We start from the raw sequence: 23,777 nt of genomic DNA, 5'->3' as shown, positions 1-23,777 counted from the left end.
ACATGACACGAATCGAGATGGAACGTTCTTAACACAACGCTCACGTTGTTCCGTACTTGCATGACCAATGGCTGGTCTTCATCAACGCGAGCTGTCCTGAGCATTTGGTGGAAAATCGACATTCCTATGGCAGGGAGAAAGTGACCTTTAAATTACTGTGAACGTATTACAAATCATAGACAGTGGTGCTCATTTTAACCACCCAGGAATAATTATGGTAATGACGATGATGGTGGTGGTGGTGATAATGATAGCATTAATAGGTGTGGATGCTAATGGTCGACGGATTATGTGTTTGCGACAGTGGGGAAAGAGGGGTGATGTGGAAGAGAGTTGACTTGTAAGTGGGTCTATATTAAGCAGAAAATTCATAGCTGGACTTTATTTCACGATGATGTACAGAACACGTGACATTCTCCATTAGAACGCCTCTTCTCCTCGGTGATACAAGGGACCAGTATCGCGGATCCCTCTTATCCGCAGGGTAAAACAAAATCGCAAATAACCCCGCGGATAATCGAAAGTTAGAGGGCTGTGGACAAGAGCAGTTTTTTTTTTGCAGACCCAACAGCTGCCGTGGAACTTACCGGGCAAATAGGGCAAAGGATGAGAGGAGTTCTCTCATTTATTTAAATCACGCACACCTGCCATTTGTGCACAGCAGGGATTATAGCCGTTTGCGCTTTAAATAATAGCTATTCACGAGAAATTAAATCCCGTCCATCAGATGAGGTTTTTTTTTGTTTTTCCACAGCTCGACACCTACCGTGCTTTCGACCCATTGAACTCCTCCCTTCAACTTACGAAGCAAATACCGATTTTTTTGGGGGGGGGGGGGAGGGGGTTTGCCACCGTCTCTCCTCCGCACTCTTGAGACGGGCCGAGGCTCGCGTTGGCTGTCGGAGGGCGTGCGGTGACGACGATTTACGGCCACGGCTTCGGCACGCGGAGATCACCGCGGCGACTGAAATTTGTGAATTTAAGTTGCGTGAAGGCGCAGGCCTGCGGCAGAGGGCAACTCCATAGAGCAATCTCCGTCGAGGGTCTTTTTGGCCTTCTCTTCCACGGTAGGAGTTGACTGAAAGCTTTCGTGACTGCAGGAGTTCATATTCTTTGGGTCTTTTTTGTTATTTTCTTTGAACCTATCTAAGTCACTTTACCGAAAGACCCAAAGAATAGAGGTGGGAGTACCCACGCTTTGCTCCCACCATATGCAACCTTCCGATCGACTCGCTGCGGGTGCACTCATTCATACTGTTGGGTGGACGGTGGGGTTCAGTTCAGTTCAGTTTATTTTGAAGTGCCCTCTGAGCCAAGAAGCTCTTAAATCGGGTTTCATCAACAACAAAAAACAATATCCATAATAGAGGTTTTTGGATTAGATCGCGTAAAAATATAAATGTGTCGTTAATACCCGCCACCACCCGACACAACCAACTAGTAAGGGTTGCCACGTGAACAGAACGTGCCAATTCGTCACTAGTACAGCACACCGGTGTTTTGGAGAGCCAAGCCACAGTTTGTAAATGTTGTGGCTTGGCTCTCCAACACACTGGCACGTTCTGTTTACGTGACAACCCTGGCTAGTTGGCTGTGTCGGGTGGTGGCGGGTTTAACGACACATTTATATATTTACGCAATCTAACCCAAAAAGCTCCAATGGATGGTATTGGTCGCGAAAGCCTACGTGTTAAAAAAACAACAACCAACGCTTCTCTGACAAACGCAACAAGTCATAAGTAAAATAAATCAATAAAAAATAACAAAAAGAGAAATTTTAAAAAAATTATAGAAAATCATATACACAATATTAAAAATATAATTCAAATAGTTTGAGTTAAATGTCGATTATATCAAATTCTACGCCATATCTCTCAAACATACTAATGTAAATCTTCCATTGTAATTATAATGTAGATACAGCCTCAAGCATGATGGCATAATAGTGAGAACTAAAAAACACACAAAATCCGTAAAAAACGTAGTTTAAACAACGCACATGAAGTGGTCGCTAGCAGGGGTCAACGTGCCCCGTTGTTTCAACTGCTAGGCCGGGAGGTTGGCATCAAACCGGTGACCTCTAGATTTCAAGTTCAGTGTGCTGACCGCTACACCACTACCCAGGCAGCACCAGCAGCAGCACCCCATGAATGTGCATAGAGTCTGAAATATTTCAGATGGCTTTAGACAGGCATTTGATTAGGTGAACAAAAATCCGGGTTTGCTCAGGGCTATTAAAATCAGAATATATTATTATTATTATATTGTTCCACCCCGCACCTCGGTCATGAATTTCAGCTGAAACATTTCCATGCCAAATTCGTAACCTTAATAATAATGATCACGTTGCCGTGGATTAGTTTGCTTTTAAATTCATTATGAAAATGTGTCCTGTTGCCACGCGCTTTAATGCATTAATGGATTTGTTAATGGATTCATGAATAATGCATAAAGTCTGTGGTGTGTGAGCATTGAGTTTTATTGTTTTGTATGGAAATTATGTGTTTTGTCTTTTTGTTTCAACTACCAATGTGACTTTGTGAGTGCCACTGGCATTTAATACACGGGATAGGTGACGCAGCCTAAATAAGTGATGCAACTATAACGCCATGAATGTGATATGCACACGTAGAGAGAAACACAAATGCAATGCATTGGTGTAATAAAATATGCTTAAATTAATGTTAGCCCGAGCATAACATTTTAGCTTGTTACTGAATAATTAAAATAAAATATGTATATATGCCCTGGTAAAATATAATTTATTATGGAAATACATTAATCAGAGAAGGGAATTAATTTGAATCCTGGAGAGATTTCTGTGGAATCATATTAGAGGTTATAATTCAATTATGCTAGGAGGAATTCTCGGCGGTTGGCATACTCTGTCGCAAAGCCAGTTTGCACGGAGGCTTGGGTTCAATTTCTGAAAAAAGCCAGATAATATCTGTGGGGAATTACAGAATTATAGCCTACCGTCTTCCTTTATTCTGTGGCTCAGTCTGCAAGAGTATGCACGATTTCTTTCCAACAGCATGAATCAGAAGCTGAGCAGCGAAATGTAAGCGAAAGCAGCCTAACATTGGCTCCCTTACTCAGAATGCTCACGTGTGCCCTTGCATAGGTGGCACGCGGCTCCGCTTGAGAGCTGAACATGTTTCGAGTAGATTAACGAGCCCCCAGTGAACGTCAACGCGGAACCCTTTTCTATGATGTAATGCGTACTGTGTACGTATCAGTTACATGCTTGCAATATATATACGCACGTATGGGCTTTCTTCCGAGTGCTCCGATTTCCTCCCACACGTATAAACACTTATTAATCGGCCTATAACATCTTAATATAAAGAGGCCTGCAGAGCTTTGGGGTGGGTGATTTTGGTTCTGGCTCAGCCGCCTGGCTGCTGGTCTGCAATACCCCTTCACCAACCCGCACTGACCAGCGTGGTGAAGTACGGTCAAGCAACCCCCATGCATATGAAGGCCCTCGTCCAGCAGTGAATTGAAAAAGCTCTCTAATTTTTTTTGTTAATTACATACGCAAGCATTCTTACATACCTGTGCGTGAATATTTTTTTTTAACAAATCAATGTTATTAACTTAAAAAGGCAAACCATGAAGTAATAATTATAATAACAACACAAATGATGTCGTTTATATGTCGAAAACCCCTCACACTGTTGTGGTGGTGGTAGATAGTTGTTGTGGATGGGTGTTAAGGGGTTGTCTGGACACGGTGAACGGATCACGAACCACCTTCGCTATCTTGTTTCCTTAAAGCCATGCGCTGCGACACAGAGGTTGGCCTTAATGGTTTAAGCGGATGTGGCCCAACCATTGGCACCATGTAATTGCGTACCGGGGTCATGCTTGTGTGTTTTCTCGTTCCAAGACAGAGGTCCCCATAAAGATTTTCACAGACGGTTTTGGAAATTGCTCTTCGCGAGCACCTGTTAAGGCCGACACGGTGCATATGTGGTGTGGTCAGAACTTTGCCCGACCGCCTTTGTCTTCCCACTGCTGATTTTTCACACTGCACAAGGTACTCATTGAAGTATTGTTGGCTTAGGGGGAGGCCCTGGACCAGCTCAAATATTCGCCACTGATGTTGGCGTCGGTGGTTAGCGCACTGCGCTGTGATCCCAGAGAGCTGAGTTTGGTTCCCAGCCATGGCTGACATGAGTGATATCCTGGACACCCCCCCCTTCAATAATCTGCCATGACCAGTACGGTGAAGTATGATTAAATTTCTCCCCACGACCAACACAGAATGGGGGGAGGCCTTCATCCATCATTGTCTTGACAACGGGGCGGTACATTGTTTTTGTTATGATTATGGCGTTTAATTTCAATTTATGTTGAATATTATCTAAGTTTATCATTCAAATTGTATCATATTACTTTCAAAATAACGTGTGCCACGTGCAAAATCCACAGAGAATACCACTTGTAGATATTCCCTTGAAATGTGATGCTAAACAAGGCCTAACGATGTTGAACGGTCGTAAATTAGTTGCTAATTTCCATCCGAGTTTATTAACGGTAAAGACAAGCAAAACTTACCGCAGGCTCCAATTCCGAGAAATTTACGTGCATCGTAAAGTTAATTATCTAGAAGTGAACTGGTAGCATTAAAATGCCGCGCGTAGCGGGTGACACAATAATGCAACAGTGTGCCCAATGTTGATAATACTTAGGCACGGTGTGGCTGTGAAAGAGATTCCGCATTTGCCTGTTACTATCTCAGAACTACTTATTGGGAAGATTGATTCACTTCAATCGCGCGAGCAGGCGTATTTCTGGCAGCAATTGTTTAAGGTGCGTTGCGTTTTGTTTTGCTGCGATGTGCTTTTATTAGATGGCAGTTTTTCCTCACGTCACTAACCAACGTATCCTTTTGAATTCCTTGCAGAGGAGTGCAACCGCCCAACATCCCAAAGGAAGCGGATATCAGAGAGCTACCTCGGAGATACGTTGAGGTAACGTCTGGTCCACACACAGAACAAACGGCATCAAGCAGCACTTGCTGCTCGCTCTGAAGATGTGAGTGAGGGTCATCCATCGCATAGCGGTCTCAACGGTATTTCACACCTGATGATGGTTTGCTTGTGTTGCAGTCGAAACGTCGTGAGAATTTTATTGTTTTATATTTGTGTTATTTTATTGCTCCCCTTGTACGTGACTTTACCGAAAGAACCAAGAATATGATATTTTAATTATCGGAGCTGGAAATTAGCCAAATTAAGTGCAGAACCAAAATGTAATTTGATTGGCGGATTTTTTTGGTTGTGCAGTCATTGGTGACCGGGCTGAAGCCATCAACTTACTACACTTGATGACCCAGTTTAATCACATGCGGCTGCTTGGCTTCGAACCCAGCCCCTCAGCTGTTCCGATTATGTAAAAATAAAATTAAGGCATCAATGCTGAGGTGACCGGGCAGATAGGATCTTAGCTTGTCTGGAATTCTGTTCCCCTTGAACTCAAGACTTTTGACACATTTATTTTCATGCACGAGGTTTCCCCTCCCCACGTCCCTGTAAAGTGTCTGCATCACGCGCTTTGAGATGTGCTTCTGCGGCCATCTGGAATACTCTACCTACCGATATGAGGAAGCCACTGGAGCTACGCACTTTTACATCGAGATTAAAAACTAATTTCTTCAGAACAGCTTTATGTGTTTCGTTTGTTGTCCTTCCCCCGCACCTCCGATTAGCACGCTTGCCTACATACGGTGCGAAAGACGTCCAACATACCTACATAGGCGGCTGTATAGATGTAAATTGTGCTGTGTCTGTGAGTTTGTAGCCTGTAACTGACACTGGCCACGTGTCTCACCGTGAGAGCGAGCGGCTCACAGAGGGGAGGTTGTGAGTTAAACTCCTTGGTTGGAGGTTGACTCACCCCATCATCCCTCCGCTGTCAATGAAATACATTCCACTTTGTGGGGAAGTCAGCGGTGGTTGCCCAACCGATGGAACTCGTGTGGAATTTCCAACAACTGGCTCAGGGCTGCAAAGGGGCAATGAGCACCGCTTCAGTGCTCACTTAAGCAGATAATCGCTCGGACGTGCAGAGCTCGGCAAAACCTACCCACCGCCTGCTCAGGAGAATGCCGTCCCAAAGTGTGAGTTCATGGAAGAGATCGGAACGGCCGATGTTCCCCGTAGCCATGCGGTACTCAAAGTCTACGATGAATTATCAGCCCGAATACATCAAACGCCCTGCATACAGAGGCATGCATTGCTGTTTACGCTATTCATTATCATTTATTTTAACCATAAATCGTTACCCAGTTTTTTTTTCGTCTTCTGCTTTTGCATTTTTTTTTTGAACGGGCTGATTATGAACGCTCTCAGAATTTTGCAGCGGTGTAATTGCGAAATAAATCACGCGCCCACAATGTAAACAGCTCTGCTGTTGCAATATAATGAATTGTCGCCTTCAAAAAATAAAGCATAATGAATTACCGTTGCCTGCGCTTAATTTTTCAATGTCTCGCACACCTCGCCCGAATTTGTGTGTCGATTTATGTGCACGACATTCATATGCAAACCTCCCCGTGCGTATATACGCACAGCATACTGTATTGCTGGTGTAAGATATTAAAGTTTTTTTTTATGAGCAAGAAACCACCTATATATAAATAAAATAGTTATCCTATCAGATGTAGTTTTGTTCGCTTTCAGATATACTAATGCTAAATGTGAAAAAAGTATAATACGGTCAATCCGTTGAAAAGGAGCTCCCCATACCGTATTGGTCCGTGGGGTTGTTTGACCATACTTCACCAGGCTGGTCAGTGTGGATTGGTGAAGGGAGGCTCAATATCATTTCAGTTATCACTCAGCTCTGATGTTGGCTGTGACCTGTAATCTCTGAGTTTATAGTGTAGTGCTCTAACCACTGAGCCACAACTCCACCTCTGTGCGACACACATTACAGAACAATTATAATAATATACAGCCACTTGTCAATCGAACTGCTTGATTACAATTATGTTTGTTTGGCCAGAAAATCTACCCGAGTCTCATGACTCCTTTTCAGGAGGGTCCTGCCAAGTTTTGTTTTGCATTCGGGTGCCGTGCTTGCTGTGTACCGTATATTCCAGTTGAGTAATTTGCGGTGTCATTTTTCCAATTTTGGAGCCTGGAGCCAACACACAATGGCCTGCTCTTGCAGATGGCGTCACGGGATCTATACACTTTACTGTGAAACATAAAGCACACTTTTTTGTTCTTTAGCAAAGTGTAATATTTGTATAGGTGGGGAGCAGTGGTTGGCGCACTGCACCCCGAAACTGCTGACCTGGACCTCGCCTATGTCGACTAAGCCTTACTTAAAGGCATACCTAATGCGGTGTGTTTACATTGATAGTGGGAAGACAAAGGCTGCCGGTGTGGTTCCGACTCCAGCACTTCTTCGTGTGCTGTGCTGGTCTTCACAGGGGCTACTCGCGAACAGCACTTGTCCCAACTGTCTGTTAAAGGCTACACCAGGGGGTGGAGGTCTTTGTATGACATTTATAATATATTTAACAATATGCCCAACTGGGCAAATTCCGTCCGCTGGTATTTTAAGCGTGTAACATTACACCTCCCTGCGAAGTAACGCCGGTGTATGCAGTGAAACGGTTCGATGCGATGGAGCATGCAATTCTTAAGGCGTTAGCGACGGAGGGGCCTTAGGTGTGGCGGCATTGAAGGCGGTGGGGTGAGAATTTTGGAGGGCAGCTTGTGCCAACCCCATTGTGCTTGCTTCTCTCTTCGATAAGCCGGGGGTGTCGGTGCGGGCAGGCGGGGGGGGGGTCTGAGTGCGTGCGAGAACCTGAAGTGAGCCAGCGAGAGCCAGCGTTGGTCCGACTGCCCACATCTGCTAAGGGCGCCCACTGTGAACATCGCGGTCTCCGCCGTAACGAGCACGGAGTAAGCCGGATAAGCCGTCAACGCAAATTGGTTTTCGCTTTTCTGGCCGAAATATTTGGCCAGCGGGGTATTGTATCGGAGTGCGTGGGGGGGCTGACGGGATGAGGGCACAGATCAGGGAAGGCGGGTGGGGGATGGTGGGAAAGAAACGTGTGGGCAGAATGGATGGGAATTAAGTGGCTTTGTCAAAACTTTGGGTGCGCGTGAGTGCATTCGTGTGCGAGCGTTTCTCAACAGACTGTCACAATATTCGGCACGTGTGTGTGCGTGTGTGCACATATAGTGGGGAGCGGTAGTGTAGTGGTTAGCGCACTGCGCAACGAACCCGGCGACCCGAGTTCGATTCCCGCTCACGGCCAACACTGGTGACGATTATTTGAATTGGTCCTGGTCCTCCCCTGATTACCTGGTGTGGTGTATAGACATCTCCGCTGGGGTGACAAAGGTGGCCGGACGTGGTGCTGTCCACCCAAACCCCTTCGCGTGCCGTGCCGGCCTTCATATGTGCTCGCTCACAGCACTTGCTATACAGGCGATATTTGTCTTTGTGTGTCATAGCAATCCGTGGTCTTGCAACCCATTGGTGCAAATTTGTACCCAGAACGTGGTCGCGATGTCGTGAAGTGCTCAACGCCATACGGCCTATTGTACAAAATTCATCACGGTAAGAATAAGTTACAGACCTTGCTTACCTGTTGCTGGATAAAAGCCTTGGCATAACGTGTTGGTTTCTAGGTGTTGTTTCGCGATACTTCGCCACGCAAGCCACCGTACGTTCGTGGACAGTGTTGGCCCAAGACTGGTTGAGATATCTCAGTAAAACTGATGTTGGACATGCCAGGGACTCGAACTCAAATAACCAGGATTATAATGCAGTGCGCTGGCCGCTCTGCCACCACTCCATCCTCTGCACCATGTTGGCTTGAATATCTCCATATACTGTATATAAAAGGCAAAGTTGTGAATATGTGTACCTGTTCAAAATGTTTAGCGTACTTCCCGACATGCAACAAACTTGAAATTTGCCATGTGGGTACATTCCAGACTGTACACCATGCAAAAATTATGAAAATACACTTTTTTTTGGTAGGGGGGGTGGAGCTCAATAATGCATATATTTTTACACGGCAAGTGAGCTGTGACGTCAAATCTATCATGTGACCCATGCATGTGGAAGGGTAACGCATTGCAGTGTAGTGGTTAGCGCGCTGCGCTACGAACCCGGTGACCCGAGTTCGATTCCCGCTCACGGCCACCACCGGTGACGATTATTTAACCGATCCTGGGCCTCCCCTAGGTCGACTCAGCCTCAAACGAGTAACTGCTGTGGTGTGTGAACATCGCCACTGGGGAGACAAAGGCGGCCGGGCGTGGTGGATCCAAGTCCCGGGCGACGCCAGGTAGTACAGCTAGTACTGGATAAAAGCAATTTCACCAACAGTCTACCAAGCTCTAAACAGCACCTCTGCCATATTGGTATGTTTGTTTTTGTAATGTTTATTTAAAAGAACACAATATTGTTTAATGCAGTCAACAAAAAAATAGAGCACTGCATTGGCAGTTGAGAGAGCAAATATAATAACCTCTCACCACATTCATCGTAAACACTGCCTCACGACAGAAAAAAAACATGCAGTCGGCCGACAATTTTTTAAAGCATAGTCCACAGTAGTTTTTTTTTACATCAACCGTAAATAAAGCCAAAATGTACATGTTTCGTGAACAAATTCGAATTAAAAGGAACACTTAGAATATTTTTTTTAATTGAGATAAGCCCCAACATTCAAGAGCAGTTATTACGTGGTAGTGGAAACGCAGCTTGCACGTGGTAATACAATAAACAATACGAACTTTTGTGGTGTGCAGCTTCACTGTTACCGTCAGCATCACCCGCTCCAGTAATGTCACGTGATTTAGACTACATTTGAATAGTGTGTGCGGCGCCAGAGGTGGATCTGAAAACAAAATTAAACTTTTTTTTTATCTTACCAGGCAAGGCCCACTATTTTTTTTTTCCAGAAGCGACCTGGCCCCCGAATGGCAACTCAACAAAGTGGCTTGTGGAGGGAAAAACCGGAGGACCCGGGGAAAAATCAACGCGACCACAGGGAGTGAGACATGCAAACTCCAAATATACAGCAGGCATTGTCAGGGTAGGGATGGAACCCACGCCCTCCTGTATACCAGGCGAGGTAGTTAACATCTCGCCACCGTGGCGTAACTTACATGCGGGGTCCTGGAATGACAGTGTCTCTAAGAGGGCACTACCGTACAGGATAGTCGAGATGTCTTGTGACCCGAAATTAAAAGACCGCTAACATGCTTTATTCTGTATTGCTTACATTACGATATACACCAATTGGTATATACAAATATTACGTTTTAGGGAGTTGAATTGGGGTCACAAGACATCTGGACCACGCTCTACATATCAATAATTTGGCAATGTTTTTGCTTCGGAGGGGTGGGGGGGTTACTCCCTTCACACTTGGCTTAGATCCACCACTGGTGTTAGTATAAGCAATGGGGAGCGGTGACACAGTGGTTAGTGCACGGAGCCTCCCCGATAGTCCCCGTGTCGTGCGATACCGACGGTCAGATCCAGCCAGAATGCTGTTCGTCCCCAGCGATTCTTAGCACCCTCTGCTCTCTCCGTATGCATATGCATGTTGCACTTCTTGTGCACGGTACGTAGCCAACCGTGCTAATCCCTTCAATTCAATCACCTCCCAAACAGGCCAGCTGGTGCATCCTAGAGCTGCTGGCGACTGGGGTTGAGGTGCCTTGGTCATGGGGGGTTGTATGATCATTCTTCACCAGGCATGTCAGTGCGGGATGGTGAAAGGAATACATTTTGTCTGGTTGAGTGTTGCCTCTGACTGCTATGGGTACTCCTACCCAGTACCGCTCTTCTAGTCCTGCAAGGTATTCAAGCCTCTGCTTTTCCCCCGCTTTCCCGGCCACGGTTAACGTTCGTGGCGGGCGATATCTGAATCAGTTGTGAGCCTCCTCTGGGTGAAATCGGCCTCAAATGAGTGCCGATTAGCACGCTTGGCTACGCACAGCGCGAAATAAGTTCAACATACATACAAACATCGGCAATGAGGATACACATGCGGTCGGGCATGGTGCTTAGCCGCATCACCCACTTATGTAGCGTGCTGGCTTTATTATTACTAACTGCACTTTCCCCACTTGTTTGTAAGGCTACAATGGGCGGATCTTTTACTTTTGTGCGCGTGTGCATAGCGTATGTTTTTTGTGTGTGTCCACGTGTGTGCACTCACTCTGCACATCAGCATCTGCCAGTCATCCCAGTCAGTTAACCCACAACACCTGTGTCTGTCCCATCACTTTCCCTGCCAGCAGCTCAGCCGTCCACACTTCACGCGATGGCCTCAAAATGCACCGAGCCTTGTGGGAGCGCCGTGATGGCGTCACTGTCACTTATTGGCGAATGGCGATTGTTGTTGTTTGTTGTTGTTTTGTTCCCTGCATCTCTGTGAAATAATAATTACACTTGTTAACCCAGGAAAGCCTCACCGAGTCTCATAACTCTTTTTTCAAGAGGTTCCTGCCAGTGTTTGCAGTTGGGGGGCCGATGATTGTGATCTATATTTCATTTCTTTTAGAGCCGTGTTTTTTGTTTAATTTGATGTCCTTCCCCGAAACTCCGATTAGCACAGTTGGCTACGTATGGTGCAAAAGAAGTTCAACAAATGTTCAAATTTGGACCGTGGCGTCGGCACAGATTGATGTCAGGGGATCTTTCATGTCCACTGTAAAGCAGACGGCGGTGTATATATATATTTATTACACCTACGGTAAATAACCAGGGTGGCCGATGGATTCGAACCATGAACCCTGCCGGCAACGAGCCGTGGACGTGCTACGGCGACATTTACCGTCGCGTTGCGGGGAAGTTCAGCGGTGGCCGTCGCACGGAGGAGACTCGCCGCCGTCACGGAATCGTGGAGTTTCCAACACCGCCTCCCGGGGGCTCGTACACGGGAGATGGCCAACGGCCCCAGTGCTTATTTTGAGCGGCAAAATCATTGCGACTTTAAACCCCTGACATTTATGTCCTCGTGAATTCAGAGCTCTTAGTGTGATTGTGCTTAACCGCCGCCAATTGCCCGACGCTCGACTTGCATCCCCTCCCCCCGGGGCTCAGCGGGCGTCTTCTCTCCGCGAGCGTTGCGAGCGATGGCGCTCACGGCATTTCGCGAGCGAAGCCCCGGATCCGCGGCCGATTTGCGGGCGCCACCGCGAGGGGCGCCGTCCGTCGCCGACAAACGTTGACGGCTGTGGCGGCGTCACGACGTGGTTCGTGATTAAACCGTGGTTTTCATCTTTCTAGACTTGTGACTCCCTTCATGTGTGTCCAGGTTTCACACAAAAAATACGCACAGTCGTTTTCAATACTTTATTTACTCTTTCCTTTCTTTGTCCGGTGCTGAGTTCATGCCCGGATCGATTATTTGGACCTGGCTTTCGATTGTCATTCATCCGCAGATCTGTGGCGGAGTGGTCAGCACATTGATCCAAAACAAAACAATTTGTTTGGATCAATCTGAAATTCCTTATCGAGGCTTGATTTTCCACGACATTTCAAATCACTCCAAATATTGTGAACAACTCCCAGTCTCTATCCAATTAATGAATGAATGGATGGATTCATCAGCGAGTTCGCGTGAGCCCCGTTTCTTGCAATGACTTTGCTTTGTCTCTGCCGGCATGTGTATTGGTATCTGCGTGCGGAACAGACAGACAGACAAGCGAACAGCCAGACGTGCAGACATAATTCCTGCCGGTTCAGCCGGAGCGATTCACATGCGGTGTGCATGGGAATGGCCCCTTGTGGCGTGTCATCTCACGACAGCGGAGCAGTCCGCGATCGTCCGTCACCCTGTGAGAGCGAGAAAGGTTATGCGAGAGTGGGTGGCTACGATTTGCAGCGTCGTTACCGAACAGCGTAGTCCGCAGAAAAATAAATCACGCAGTTTCGCTCTGCAACCGCCCACGCTCTCAGCAGTTCTGACTTGCGCCGTAGCATCGAGGGTCTCGCTGTCTCGTACAGATATCAATTGAGTAGCAACTATAAATCGATGTCTAAGTTGTAAATCCAGCTGATGGCTTCCAAGGACGACAAGCGTGAATCAATCATGTCCTCAGAGAACGCTCGCAGTGGACACGAGTTCACACCAAGACCCACCGACTCACACAGAGACCCATAGACTCACAGAGACCCATAGACTCACACAGTCACCCGTAGACTCACGCAGTCTCCATAGCCTCACACAGAGGACCCATAGACTCACAGAGACCCACAGAGACACAGAGATCCATAGCCTCACACAGAGGACCCATAGACTCACAGAGACCCACAGAGACACAGAGATCCACAGACTCACCCAGAGACCCGAAGACTCATGCAGAGACCCATAGTCTCAAACAGAGACCCTATAGACTCACACAGACCCACATAAACACAGAGATCCACAGACTCACAGAGACCCGAAGACTCACAGAGACCCACAGATCACACAGAGACCCGCAGACTCACAGAGACCCACAAAGACACACAGATACATAGACTCAAACAGAAACCCATAGACTCACACAGAGACCCACAGAGACACACAGAGATCCACAGACTCACACAGAGACTCGAAGACTCACACAGAGGCCCATAGTCTCAAACAGAGACCCCATAGACTCACAGAGACCCACAGAGAGATCCACAGACTCACACAGATGCCCATCGGCTCAGAGTGGACACGAGTTGATGAAGTGCTGCGCCGTTTGTTGCTGTGTGCCACAGCCGCATATGAATGATTGTGGTTGCACTGAGCCTCCTGATGGCTGAGTGGTGGTGGTGGCATCTGCGATGTGAGGGGATCATTTAGGACAATCCTTTTGTCGTTCTCACGATGAATTCTCCACGAATCTCCCGTGCGCACGCCCGGTGTGCAGCTGCGTCAGCCGTGCTTCAGAATTGCAAATCTGTACGTGTCTGCTTCATTATTATTGTGTTCTTTGAGCAGCGGCGTGTGGCGTGCTTGTTGCGCGTGCCTGCGTCGTACTGGGTCGTACGGGGCAGTGATAATTCATTTCAGAGTTGTCCACTGGCAGGCCGTTAATGAAACCATTACCGCCACAGCTGATTGCCGCGCATTTTGACGCAGCCAAGCGCGTGACGACGCTCCGATGTTTACGAACGCGTGTCAAGTCGGGCGTGGCAAAAAGCTGAATTGTTATCTTTACTCTGTCATCATCATCATCATCAGCCATGTTCAATCCACAGCTGGATCAAGGCCTCCCTAAGCGGACGCCATGATCCGCCTGGCAACTGCACGTGAACTGATTTCATCGCTCCGTCTTTTCATCCATCCCGGACGAGTTCCATTCCTTGACTGCCGCTCGGCTGTCCTGATTCTTGACCATCGGCCATTGTCCCTTCTAGCCGCGTGTCCCACCCAAACTCCAGTAGGAAGCCACTGGAGCTATGCACTTTTAAATCAAGATTGGAAACTAATTTCTTTAGAACTGATTTTTGTGTTTTAGTTTGGTGTCCTTCCCCCGCACTTCCGATTGACACAGTTGGCTACGTACGGCGTGAAAGAAGTTCCACATATATACGTATGCGCTGTATAGCTGTAAATCGTTTGTACATCGTATTGCAGCCGTGAGCTTGTAGCCTCTTACTGACACTGGTCACGTGGCTCAGCTATAGAGCAAAGCGGCGGTTGGCTACGTACCGTGCGAAAGAAGTTCAACATACATACATACCCCCAATAATTCCTCTTAACAGTTTTGAAGGATGCCATTAACCTGTTGCATGCACTCTCCAGTCCACGAGCTCCTCTCTATGCCCCCTCCCCAAACGTAACTCCAAGCGCGCTTCTCTCTCCCACCGCGCTTCTCTGCGCAACTTTTTTCGACGCTCTCCGTCTTCCGCGACACCGCATTTCATCGTTGCACGAACAGATCTACCCGCTCGTTTATTCCCACGCTCAGTTCGCGCACGTGAGAATTGCCCCACCCCCCCCCACCCCCACTTTGCTCCTCTGTACCGGGGGGCAGGGGGAGGGAGCGTTCCTCCGGATCGTCGCCACCATTTATTTAGCTTTACTTTGCCGTCAGCGTCACTCACCCGACCCGCTTGCTCCTCGTTAGGAATCGCAAACCTTTCGCCATTGCATCCGTCTTCGTTCCCGCTGTCTCTCGGCGCCTTCAATTACCGTCAGGGTCTTCGTCCCGCGGTGGCCATCATCGCCGTTTGTCACTCGTGGCCCGGTGCTCGTCGATTCCGGCATCAATTAGGGTCACCGCCCCGAGACGCGCAATTTTGGGGGGGTTTTTTTTCGTCCTTCAAGACGGATGATGCTGCCCTGCTGTGACGGTTTCCCGCACGCTGACTGGACTTGCTAATCCGAAGCTGGCCGGGGTTCGATTCCTATCTTTACGGGCGTGGGCGTTTAATGCAAAGGTGCACCTAGCGATATTAACGGGGAACACCACAGCCAGTCGATTGTGCATGTCGGAGGGCGTGGTGGGATAAAGCGTGGGGATCGCCACCTCTTCCAACACGTCTGGCGTCGTCTCACATGCAAAACTGTCATTGATGGAATTTGCAGCGCATCTCAATTCAGCATCCTCCTAAAGAGACCCCAGGCTTTTGTGGGCAATCGGAGGGCATTATTTTCTATTTTAGCACAGGTTGGCACCCTGCATGATGTTATACATTTTACATCGGCACTGTCTCCCCCCCCCCCCCAGTCCCATTAGCAGAACTAATGACCGATCACATAGCGATGATATCATCAGCACAAGCAATGATGTCTACAACAATAGATCCCCTTTGCTGGTGTTAACATATCTGCCGATGTGTCCATGACCCTGTTTTTCTCACTCTGCCCATTATCCGCGTGCTGCCACCTAATCAAGAAACAGAAAGTTGTGCAATTTGCAAACGTTTACTTATCAGAGGAGCGGTGCAGAAAATGCCCCCTATGTTCCGTGAATCAACCGGGAGTGATGTCATAAATTCATCCAATGCAATATTTTCTACTTTGCAGATAAGAGGAATCACAATGCGAATTATTCGTACTCTACAGAAATAACTGTGTGGATAATAGTCATAATCTTTCACGGATAGGCACAGAAAATAGAATACACCGATAGCGCCTCCACCTTGACAGAAACGGATGTGGTGTCCATATCAATGCGCTCAAGATCCAACCACGGTCGACCACACATAACTAGGCGTGATAGGCTGCCGTGGCGGGGCTCGACATCGTCATCAGAGGTCGGTGCAGCAAAAAAATCCATCCCTGTACCGTGCATCTGCACTTCCCATTCAATACTCGTGACCAGCGTGATGAAGTGCGGTCGAGCAACCCGCACGAGCCGCCGGGCACGGGGAGGCCCTCTCATGCAGCACATTGGAAGAACCCGCGCACGTACAACCGGCGGCCTGTCGTTACTCAACAGACACCGGGCAAGAGGGGACGTTTGACTACATTTTATTATTTGGAGGTTCTTACATTGCGAGGCACCACCCCAAAGCCAGCCTTCCTTCCAGTGGAGGCATCGCCCAGCACCTGAATAAACGAACCCCCTGTTCCATCGGCTGTGTCCCTGCGAAGGCATTTGAAAGACCGCACTTTCTTAACGCCCGAAGAATAATAATATAAAATAAACACGTGGTTCGTATCCAACGTTTAAAAGACCGTCCATCATTCCCACGTCGCTGGAAGAGATGATGGAACGATGGTCAACAATAATAAGAGTCATAATAAATGGAGTTGGTGGCCACGGAATGGAAAGCATCCGAGCGGAAAACTGCCGAAGGAGAAGGAGTGATGAAATACGAAATCGGTTCGTGCGCCGGTGCTGGGTAGATTGTTGCTTCGCAGGATCGTGAGACGTGGCGGCGGCTTAGGGAGGCCATTAATCCAGCAGTGGATTAACCAACGACTGACGATGATGATGACGACGACGATGATTAAACTACCCCCACGCGATGCCGTTAAGTGGTGGAACGAGTGACAGACTTCAGCTCCTCACCCGCCACTGCTTCCCAAACTCGCAGAGCCGAGGAAAATGAAAACGTCGACTTCAGCAGTTTCTATTCATTTGGTGGCGGCCGTAGGAAATGGGGGTAGGGGTTGGTGGGTGAGGGGGGGGGACACGCTGCGATGCAATACCCGATAGTCGAGAATTAAACACTTGGGCAGGTCGCCGTACTCTGAAAGCGAAGCAAACAAAATGAGGCAAGTCGGCTACGAGAGAAGCCCGGGGAAAGTTTACCCCGAGCGAAGCCAGGCATGCAGAAGTCTTTCAATCCCAACCAAACGCCGCTTTCCTTCAACACGCCTTAGTGCAATCAAGTGCTTGTCAAACACTGATCGTGCACTTTTTGATGGGGGTGGGGGGGGGCGACGGGGGTGGGGGGTTTGGAACATTTCATAAAGTAAAAGCATTTCTTTATTCATTCCTTTTCGCATCTCAGATGTTAAACCTCCAGCCACAGATGTTGCTGGCCGGCTAACCCGCAACAGCCGCTTGCCCACTCGTGTCCGTGCAGACGCCGTAAGCCACCGCCACCGCCACGTAGGATTTCTGCGGTTCTGATGTACATCGCCGTCGCCGCGTGCCGTTCGCCATGATGTCCGACGTTTCGCACCCGCCTGCTGAGCGGGCTTCTTCAGTTCCCCCCCCTCCCCCCAGCACGTGCAGCTAACGGGCCCCTGGAGCGGTATCCTTTAAACCCGAGTTTGGCACCTGGAGACACCGATGCAGTCAGTGCATGCACGTGTGTGTACATATACATGCACGTGTGTGTACATATACATGCACGTGTGTGTACATATACATGCACGTGTGTGTACATATACATGCACGTGTGTGTACATATGCATGCACGTGTGTGCTCATATACATGCACGTGTGTACATATATACACGTGTGTATACATATACATGCACGTGTATGTACATATGTATTCACGTGTGTATACATATACATGCACGTGTATGTACATATGTATTCACGTGTGTGTACATATACATGCACGTGTGTGTACATATGCATGCATGTGTGTGCTCATTTACATGCACGTGTGTACATATACATACACGTGTGTATACATATGCTTGCATGTGTTTACATATTCATTCACGTGTGTGTACATATACATACACGGTCATATTATTAATCCACTATTGGATGAGGGACTTCCATTGCCGTTGCGGCTCATGTGGCATTGTTAACCAAATTTCGCCATGCTGGTCAGTGCTGGTTGGTGAAGGCGGAGTGCATAGATAGATGTGGGAGCATAAACTGCCGTACAACAATGGACACTTTGCTGAACTGTACTACTCTCCGATACCCGCAACGTTGCCCCCGCAGCCTAGAACACCTGCCGTGCACGGATGTCGCTCATCCAAGCGCTGCCCAGGCTAAGTCGAGATCTGTGGCGCATTGCGGATGAGTCGGCCACTCGGTACGTCGTTAAAGCTAACGTAGGCCACATTGGAACATGCGTCTGCGAGTGTGAGCGCGTGCGTGGGTTTGTGCAAACGTGCGTTTATGTGCGGTGGTGTAGCGGTTAGTGCACCGCGCTAAGAACCCGGCGACCCGAGTTCGATGGCCAACACCAGTGACGATTATTTGAAACCGGTCCTGGGCCTCCCCCACGTCGACTCAGCCTCAAATGAGTACCTGGTGCGGCCGGGCGTGGTGCTGGCCACCCACCCCCTCGTGCACCGTGCAGGCTTTCAATAGATGTTCGCCAACAGCACTTGCCCCAACAGTATTTACAGGCTATATGGGGGATCTATGTCTTTTGTGCATGTATGAGGCACCCGTATAATTGTGGTTGTCAAGTGGTTACTTGTAGTTAATGTACCGTGTTATGACCCTGGAAATTGTTCTATATTAGGGATCTTTTCCTCTTTGTATGGGACCCACAGGAATGAATCACGAGTGTTCTTAAGGATAACTATTTGCATTTATAGGATGCTTAAATGCCTCACCAACTTAAAGTGCTTTACATTACACCTGGACGATTCCAGTGGCCTGATGAAGTCGAACCAAGAGGGCCTCCCAGTGGCAGCTGTTCCTGTGTGGCACATGGTATTCGAGTTGGCATCTGCCCCCCCAGCCCAAACCCAATGATAACTTATAAAAATGTGGCAAATTCGGACAGTGACGCCGACACACGCGGCCTACTCATTATCGAATGACGTCGCGGGGGTCTTGAACCATCCTATATTTATTTTACCAGGTCAGACCCACTGAGCTCTATATAGTTGTTTTTTTTCTGAAGCGACCTGGCTATCACAAATGATAGCTCAACAACAAAGTGGCTTATCGCGTGGCAATTTAAAGCAACCGAATACTCTGAACGCGCGTGCATGTATATGTACGGTTCTAGTGTTGCTCACGGTGGCAATGTGTTCTGGAGATACACGCCAGCGTCGAGGGCTGCTCGCCACGACGAGAGGGCTTCGAGAGAGAGAGAGATCGTGTCGATGTTGCCCTTCTTATTCCTCCTTTGCGCAGACCACAGCGGTTTACTACATTGTCCATGTCGCTTGGGTTGCATGGCCGAAATCGCTAACGCACCCGCGGCGTTCACCAGGGCGACTGCTCCTCTGGCGCCCACACAGCAATTTACTTCCGTGCATCAGGGTGGAAAATTCTGCCGGTGGCCTTTGCGCAGAAAGCTTTTTTGCCGATGAGGCTGGCGGAACCCGGCGGCTCTTGTTGAGGAGGAGGAACACGACACTGTTTCTGTCTAAGCAGCGCGCGCGATGACCACCACGACCACGTGTGACTTTTCTTTCATGTTGTGGGCGGTGCTTTTTAGCGCCACAGCGCGTGGATTTGTAACGTTTATTTTCATCTGTGTTGCTGGTGACTGTGTATTTCATATCGAAATCGCCTCCAGTGCTTTTGCTGCTGGCGGCAATAAAAGCTGTTTAAATAGTCAAAAAAAGGTCTGTCTAAGCAGACACTTCCCTGCTCAAACAGTCGGTGTAAATGCCCACTTTCACGGTCCGAGAAAGGGGAGCACTTTTCTGAAAACGCCTGTCCGGAAAGGCGCGCCCAGCTGAGCAAATGAGAACTTTAACGCTCGGACGGACACGCGTCGTGCCGAGCCTTGCATTACCCAGCCCTTCCTTTTCTCCGGCCGCAGAGGAGAAGAGAGAGAGGGTGAGAGAGCAAGAGAGAGAGAGTGTGAGCGCGTAGGAGTGAGAAATAGGGCAGCCAATAAAATGTAAACGTCCGCCAAAGAAAGTTAAATAGTCTGCGAATTTGAGCAAGAAAAATTGCCACGGGCGAACAATATTTATTAAAAACAGCAGGTGCGGCACTCGCTCAGCGGTGGAAGAGAAGACGGTGCGGGTCTGAATACTTTCGCCGTGTGTTGGTGAGGGTAGTTTTTTTTGCAGTTCCAGTATTTAGATTTCGGTTCCTCCCTTCCCTTTCCCGTCGCGTGAATCCCTGCCCACGCTGAATTGCTGCAACGTGCGATAAAATGAATCCCTGCCCACGCTGAGCTACTGCCCCGTGTGACGAAATGAATCCCTGCCCACTGAGCTGCTGCCCTGTGTGACGAAATGAATGCCTGCCCACGCTGAGCTACTGCCCCGTGTGACGAAATGAATCCCTGCCCACGCTGAGCTGCTGCCCTGTGTGACGAAATGAATGCCTGTCCACGCTCAGCTGCTGCCCCGTGTCATGAAGTGAGCTGAGAATGTATTTCCACGGATCCCTTCCCCCTTCGCTCCCTCCATCACTCCGCTCCCTCGCTCTCTGTGCGTGCGTCTGCGTCCGCCTGAAGTCCGCCGCAGGCGGTGTGAGACGATTGCTGTGCTTGCAAGGAAGCCCTCCCATTAGATTGGAAACTTATTTGCCTGGAGGGCCCGTGTGATCCTAGAGAGACCCTGTTTCTTTTTTTAAATGCCTGCTCTTTGTCTGTGTCGCATGACTTAATTATAGCCTGTCCACAGTGGTCCTTAAGCACATTCTTGTCGAAATTTAATTGATTTGCAATTTATTACTTTCATACAGATACGTAAAATGAATATCAAAAGAATGAAATATTAGCGGGAAGAACTTACTTCCTTCCGTAATCAACCGCACGATTTTTTTTAATGTATGATGAGATATTGCTTCCGAATATGTAGTGATCCCACTGTGCGGAAAATCACTTTGCTCTGCTCTTCGTATTTCTAACTCGTGTCGTTGTCCAACTTCAATGCTCTGCGAAGCGCTTCACGTTGTGCAGCTATTAAGGGTGACATTGTAGACATGCGAGTGAGTGTGGTTGCTGAAGGCACAGACAAACAACAACAATTACCATTTGTTTTAACAACGAAAGGCCTCCCACTAAGTATCAAGAGTCTTTTTTCTCGGAGGGTCCTTCTCCATCGGCATGTCGGGCCAATTGCATTAATGCATACCTGTCAAACTATGCGATTTACCCGTATTCTTGTACAGGGAAATTGAGTTTTCAGGTCCATACGGCGTACAGCCGTTTCAAATAGGGGCAAAAAAATTGTCTATTTGTTTGTGTTTCTCTCCCTTGTGATGGGACTATGTAGGATGAACGTTGAGATTTAAAAGGGGCACGGGGTGACCAATAAGGTCTGAATTGTTCTGTAATAAGGTAGGGGCACTGATAAGGGTTGACAGGTTTGTGTTAAGGATTGACATTGCAAACATGCGAGGGAGTGTCGTTTGCTGAAGGCACAGACAAACAATAATTACCCTTCATTTTAACAACAACAACAACAACAACAAAAGGCCCCCCACTAAATACATTGGGATGTCGGACCAACTTTATTAATGAGTGGTTTTGCATTGGCGGCGGTGGGGCGGGGTGGGGTGCTGGAAACCGGAGCACCGTAACCCCGGAATACCGTAATCCCGTGGAACAAAAAAGATACCCGCGCGTGTCAAAGGATAGCACTCAAATATCGTCACGGGCGGAATTAACGGTGCTGCCCTGTTCACGAGCATCTGGTTTTGAGGCCGGCCCAACGCGCAAGAGAGGCCCGAGCTAAAAACCGATGCAATCAATGGAGCGTGCAAAAAAGTGGCGTTTGCAGAATCGCATGGCGATGTTTCTACGCACGCAAACACAAATGTAATAGCCACACGACACGCACACACGTACACACAGGCACACGCATGAACACACAACGCAAAGACAAAGGTCCCGTGAGTAGCCTTTAAAACATGCATACCATTGGGGCAAGTGCTGTTAAGCCAGCACCTGTGAAGGCCGGCACGGCACATGAGTGGGTCACTCACTACGGTCCGGCAGCCATTCTCTCCCTAGTGCTGTTTTAACCCCCCCCCCCCCCCAGGTACTCATTTAAGGCCGAGTCGATCTAGGGGAGGCCCGGACCGGTTAATTGTCACTGGTGTTGGCCATGAGTGATGAATCGATCTCGGGTCGCCAAGTTCACGGTACACTAGGAACCACGACACTACCCCTCCCCACGCAACCACCATTCCCCACGGCGCTTGTGCCAGGCTCGGTGCACGTTGAGGCCACGTGAAGTGTGGAAGGCTCGCTGACAGATCACGGGTGAGAGACGCAGGTGCCATGGGTTGACTCGGAAGATTGTCAGATGCGCCGCCTGTGCTCCCCACGGTGCCAACGTGTTGCATTCTATCCGCCTGGCGCTCCGCTTGTCGCTCCGTTGTTAAAGGGCGACTGCCTCCAACTGCCCAGTGGCGTCCTTCACGAGCCTCCCCCACAGAGGCCGATCTTAACACCGCTGGTAACGGTGGTCATCTGCAAGCCCAAGCAGCTGCACATATTTCTGTACCATCTCTTCACTAGCCCAGGATGTGCCCATTGAGCCCCCTCTATCCGGCCAAACAGAGGCTGATTGGGAATGAGATGGCTGGGCATGCGATAGATGGGCATGTGGGATACATGACCCAGCCAACGCAGCCTCGCCAGCTCGAGGAGCTCACCGATGGGACCGTGTCCAGATCTTTCAAGGATCAGTGTGACTTGTTCACACAGTCCATCCTGGTTATACTCAGGAGTGATCGTGGGCATGCCAGATTGTATGTTTAAAACTGGCGCAGATATTCCTTTAAAGGCGCCGCACGTTTCGCATGCATAGCTGCGGCTGAGAAGGCCCAGAGCTTCGTAAACGCACACACTCCTACACGCACAGAGCCAGAATCTACAAACAAGTCATCCGCGGCACACTAAATCTCTAAAGTGCACCGGGTGTTCATTTGTTGTGTGGCGGGATTTCCCTTTTTCATTTGAAATATGTAAAATAAAGAGAGAGAGAGAGAAAAACATAACCTTTACGTTTTTGATATATATTTTTTCCCTCGTGGTACAATATAAATATATATAAGATGTAAAATTTTGATTGCGCCGTGTGGGCTGCAATCCTCGGTAAGACAGTGCGCGCTACGGAAGGGTCAAAGGTGAGCCGTTGTCATGGCGACAGATACTACTGTGGGATAAACTGCTCGTAAAACCGACGGTCATAATCCACGCACGTTTCCTCCGTGCGAAGCATCGCAAGGACGAGCCTTTGCTCCCCTTCGTCGTTCCGTTGCCAAACGAGCCGTTTCCATTGCAATGGAGCGTACCTACCTCAACCTCCCCTCAATGTAGTGAGGTTTTAATCGCAAGAGAGAGGGGAGGGGGAGAGCGAGGGGAGGTGAGGATGTCAAGATGATTGGGCCGGTACAGGTTGGCCTTAGCCCGGCAGGAAATCATGGAGAGGGACCAGTCCCACAGAGGGAATTCTTCCTTATTAAGCCAAGGCTTTGGGCAGCAGTTTAGTGTTTTGG

At 48.6% G+C, this 23,777-nt stretch overlaps 2 protein-coding genes across 5 annotated transcripts in view; both read left to right on the top strand.

Moving 5' to 3' along the window:
* LOC116945217 (extracellular sulfatase Sulf-2-like) overlaps positions 1–23,777 on the top strand; it is a 155,262-nt gene that overhangs the window by 44,354 nt on the left and 87,131 nt on the right. For 3 of the 4 annotated variants that reach the window (XM_032959510.2, XM_032959512.2, XM_076068977.1), the window contains exon 2: positions 4,913–4,979. The gene's annotated coding sequence lies outside the window, so the exon portion shown is untranslated. Of the gene's footprint in view, positions 1–4,912; positions 5,044–23,777 lie in introns of all 4 variants that reach the window. The other variant, XM_032959511.2, reaches the window with a different exon arrangement.
* Positions 1–23,777, top strand: part of LOC116945221 (extracellular sulfatase Sulf-1-like) — a 371,767-nt gene that overhangs the window by 263,678 nt on the left and 84,312 nt on the right. The gene's annotated exons all lie outside the window — the stretch shown is intronic.

Source organism: Petromyzon marinus, chromosome 23 (assembly GCF_048934315.1).
Source record: "Petromyzon marinus isolate PM22_M1 ecotype Great Lakes invasive population chromosome 23, UKy_Petmar_22M1.pri1.0, whole genome shotgun sequence".
NCBI classification, from domain to species: domain Eukaryota; kingdom Metazoa; phylum Chordata; class Hyperoartia; order Petromyzontiformes; family Petromyzontidae; genus Petromyzon; species Petromyzon marinus.
The sequence above is the reverse complement of the archived record's forward strand: the minus strand, read 5'-3'. Positions and strand labels throughout refer to the sequence as shown.